Raw genomic sequence first — 4,801 nt, 5'->3', positions numbered from 1 at the left:
ACCCAATCCATGGTCACTTTGTCTTCATCTATCAGTTCCTTTCAAGTTACATTTACATGTGTGTGTTTTGCCCTGTGTCTCTTCTTAGGGGTCATTGCATTAATTTTCCATTCTCTTTTACTAATGTCCTATCTGTTTCTCTGTTTTGTTTTCTCCACTTGCTTTTAAGGCTGTACTAGGTATTAACTGTTTTTTTTCCCCTGCTGAAAAAAAAACCCCATGGTTTACTTGCTTATAGGGATTATGTTGTTCTTGGAGAACGTATTTTTTTAAAAATGTTACATTTTAGTTGCTTGTCTGGTTTTGGCTTATCTCTTTTTTTTTAATGCTTGATTAGAACAAGAAGATGAAGAAACCAGCACCGGATCACACCTAAAACTTATAGTAGATGCTTTCCTTCAACAGCTCCCAAATTGTGTAAATAGAGACCTAATAGACAAGGTAAAATGGCTATCTAATATTTCTTTTTTCTTTTTCTTTTAAATTTTATTTGATCCAAATACAAATAATACGAACATAACACATGTAAATCTAAATAAAAAAACAGTATTAAAAAATACAAATACTACAGTGCACCCACACCCCTGGAGACCATTTTTATTACCTATATTTCTTCTCATATAACAACTAACTATACACAATATATTTCAGTTGTGCCTTTATCCCCTCCAAAACAGCATGTATTCTTGAGCAGGTTTATTCCCTTTGCCTTCCACCAAGTCTGTTTTTATAAAATCATCCCATATTTCATTATAATTATTTACTTTAATCATCCCTTTTTTAAATTTAAATTTCTGTTGTTCATTTATCATTTATTGGCATATTCCATATTTCACTATACCACTCATTTTTCTGAATATCCCAATTCCGTCTCTAGTATTTACCATCACTAATCTAGCTGCCATTATCAAATTTACAATCAATTTCCTTTTTTGCTTCATTTATATCTTGTTTTTCCACCAGTAACAGTAAAATATCTAATATTTCTAACTGCTATTTCTATGCAACAAAATTTTCTTGATGTAGGTAGTCCTTGACGTACAACCAGAATTGAGGCCAACGTTTCTGTGGCTAAGTGAGACACCGGTTAAATGAATTTTGCCCCCATTTTACGACTTTTCTTGCCATAGTTGTTAAGTGAATCACTGTGCTTATTAAATTAGCAACACGGTCGTTAAGCGAATCCGGCTCCCCCCCGTTGACTTTGCTTGTCAGAAGGTTGCAAAAGGGGATCACATGACCCCCCCGGGACGCTGCGACCAGTGTCATAAATGTGAGTCAGTTGCCATGGGTCTGAATTTTGATCACGTGACCCTGGGGTGGCTGCAAGGGTCTCGTGTGAAAAACACTCATAAAGTCACTTTTTCCAGTGCCGTCGTAACTTTGAACGGTCACTAAATGAACTGCTGTAAGTGGAGGACTAGCTGCATTGCACTCTGACCACTTTGATCTCCCCCAAAGGAAACTTGGAGACTTGTTAAAGCTGCTCTAACAATGAATTTAAGTGGGTTTTAAGATCTACGAATGTGAAACTCGGGTGGAGAAAAAGCATCTAAAATTTGTTTGGTTTACTAACAGCTGAAAAAAATATATGATTCTGTAGCTCAGTGGTTCTCAACCTTTTTAATGCCGCGACCCCAACCGGTCGTAAGTCGAGGACTAAACCGGTCGTAAGTCGAGGACTAAACCGGTCGTAAGTCGAGGACTAAACCGGTCGTAGGTCGAGGGCTACCCAACCAGTCGTAAGTCGAGGACTTTCCCTGCTCGGGAGTGCCGCGCATGCATGGTTGCGCCCCTTGCACCGGCTGAGGCGTAGCTGGCAAGCGGCAGAGACGGAGCAGGCCGACCACCAGCTGGCCCAGCCCAAGGGAGGTAAGGCACCCGCCGGAAAAGGGGGGAAAAATGGCAGACAAAAAAAATGGCGGACAAAAAAAATGGCGGACAGCCTTGCTTGGCGACCCCCATGAAATGGTCGATCGACCCCAAATGGGGTCCTGACCCACAGGTTGAGAACCACTGCTGTAGCTGCTCTCAGCCAGAAATCACTTGTTCTTCTCCAACACATAATTGGAATTGGTAGCAATGATCAGAAACTGAAATTTATTATTAGTTTGCTTGGCTCCTTGCTTCAAATTTCGGATTTCAAGCCTTCTCTTCCTTCCGCAGGCAGCGATGGATTTTTGCATGAATATGAACACCAAGGCTAACAGAAGGAAGTTAGTCCGTGCCCTTTTCATAGTTCCTCGGCAGAGGTAAGCATCGACGTAAATGTTGCCTTTAAAGTTGGGTCTGAGATCTGAAGAGACGTGTGGGAAGTCGCATTTGGCCTAGAACAGCAATTTTTTCCCCATCAGCTTCCTTCAGATTTTAAAATCCGTTAATAGGCAAAAATGGGAGATTTATTTATTTACTTCCTACACCACCCCTCTCACCTACGTGACTCTGGATGGTTTACAACCTCATCCCAAAACCATACAAATACACGATATAAAAGCATATATTTTTTTAAAAAAATGTTTTGTTTTGGGATTGTTGTTTGCGACAGACTCGTCTAAAACTTTGTTACAGATAAATTTGAAACAGCCATTGGATTGTTCAGAATAGATCTTGGAATATTGAAACTTAGTTGCTGAGTATTTTATTAAAACGAGGGTGATCAATAACATAAGCCAAATGCATATAAATAGCATATTGGTATGTTCTAAGCCAGAGGTCCCCAACCTTTTGTTACAATTAATACATAATATATGTAATAACAGTTTGGTACTTATGTTGCAAATATCTAAAAATTAGATTAACAATCAGGAACCCCTAAATCAGGGGTAGGCAACCTTGGCTCTTTTATGACTCGTGGACTTCAACTCCCAGAATTCCTGGGCCAGCCATGCTGAGGGGAAAGGGAGAGGTCTCCAAGCTGAGCCATGCTGGCTCAGGAATTCTGGGAGTTGAAGTCCACGAGTCATAAAAGAGCCAAGGTTGTCTATCCCTGCCCTAAATGTTATTTGAAATAGTACTTTACTGATGTGTTATCCTTTATTTGCAGGCTAGATTTGCTGCCTTTTTATGCCCGACTGGTTGGGACATTGCACCCCTGTATGTCCGACGTAGCAGAAGATCTCTGTTCCATGCTGAAGGGGGACTTCAGATTTCATGTATGTTTCCATTGGTTTTCCATAAATTCAAGTTGCCCCCATTTCAAAATGTCTGGCACCATAACAAGGAAACTCGCAGTACAAGGCCAGTGCTGTAACAGATTTTTTTTTTTTAAACATTTCATAAATTAGAATGCAAAATAGAATGCCAACACAGTGCTGGGCTGCATTAACAGACGGATAGAATCAAGATCACATGAAGTATTAATACCACTTTACAAGGCCTTGGTAAGGCCACACTTGGAATACTGCATCCAGTTTTGGTCACCACGATGTAAAAAAGATGTTGAGACTCTAGAAAGAGTACAGAGAAGAGCAACAAAGATGATTAGGGGACTGGAGGTTAAAACATATAAGGAACGGTTGCTGGAATTGGGTATGTCTAGTTTAACGAAGAGAAGGACGAGGGGGGACATGATAGCAGTGTTCCAATATCTCAGGGGCTGCCCCAAAGAAGAGGGAGTCAAGCTATTCTCCAAAGCGCCTGAAGGCAGGACAAGAAGCAACGGATGGAAACTCATCAAAGGAGAGAAGCAACCTAGAACTAAGGAGAAACTTCCTGACAATTAGAACAATTAACCAGTGGAACAACCTGCCTCCAGAAGCGGTGAATGCTCCAACACTGGAAGTTTTTAAGAAGAGACTGGACAGCCATTTGTCTGAAATGGTGTAGGGTTTCCTGCCTGACCAGGGGGTTGGACTAGATGACCTCCAAGGTCCCTTCCAACTTTTATTATTATTATTATTATTATTATTATTATTATTATTATTATTATTATTATTATTATTATTATTATTATTATTATTATTATTATTATTATTATTATATTATTGCATAATCTTAAAGTTTGACCACGCAGGTATTCACAAACAGACGTATTTCTAAATCTTGGACGTGAAAGGACTTGTTTGAAAATACTGATTTTTCAGAGAATTCCAAACCTTGCTAGCCACCCCACAGACTGCTACATGGCACCCTTTCTTAAATTGCAGACTTTGAATAAACGAGGAGAACAGGCAATTGAAAAACTGCAAAAGATTTCTTTGGGTTTGTCCTAAGCAGAACTGGCAACTGGTTTAAATGTTAGATGCTTGCCTTTTCAGCATGTTCACTGAGCTCAGCCATAAAAGACTCAGTACAGTAACTGCTTTTTAAATTTGGAATCTTAAGTACTTTCTTGTATGGTACCCATAAATGAAAAGCCAAAAATGGAGGAAGGGGAAGCCAACTACTGTTTCAAAACATAATCATCAGTTGACTTGTGAATTCCTTTTCTTTGTGTTTTAAATCAGAAGGAGAATTGTACTACAAACAACTTCGATAAATTAAATTCCATTAATTAAAATCGGAGCTGCCATATATTATGTACTTTAAAAACATTTATTAATTACAAACTTATATAGCAATTAAATAGATTATACTCACTATCAAGGAAATATTAGAAGCAGAAAAAAAATCAGTTTTAATCTCAGGTTTTCACTTACGTAATGAATTTTGTAGTTAAACTTTTGAGTTCCTTTTTCTAAAGACAAAGTGTTAGAATCCAAGGGCTGTGTTATACACGCCTGGTTTTAAACTGCAGCTCAATACGTCACATTTAAATTATTGTTTCTGTGTCTATTTTAATGTGTATATTCTCTGGAACAAT

At 38.7% G+C, this 4,801-nt stretch overlaps 1 long non-coding RNA gene across 1 annotated transcript; it reads left to right on the top strand.

Moving 5' to 3' along the window:
* Positions 1 to 353: 353 nt before the first annotated feature.
* LOC107300524 lies at positions 354 to 3,148 on the top strand. Its single transcript, XR_001549223.1, has 3 exons — positions 354 to 441; positions 2,167 to 2,252; positions 3,044 to 3,148. It is a non-coding gene; the product is annotated as an uncharacterized LOC107300524 (long non-coding RNA).
* Positions 3,149 to 4,801: the final 1,653 nt, after the last annotated feature.

This window comes from Protobothrops mucrosquamatus, unplaced genomic scaffold (genome assembly GCF_001527695.2).
Source record: "Protobothrops mucrosquamatus isolate PMUCROS unplaced genomic scaffold, P.Mucros_1.0 scaffold7321, whole genome shotgun sequence".
In the NCBI taxonomy this organism is placed as follows: Eukaryota; Metazoa; Chordata; class Lepidosauria; order Squamata; family Viperidae; genus Protobothrops; species Protobothrops mucrosquamatus.
Note: the sequence above shows the minus strand (reverse complement) of the source record. Positions and strands in the feature narration are given on the sequence as shown.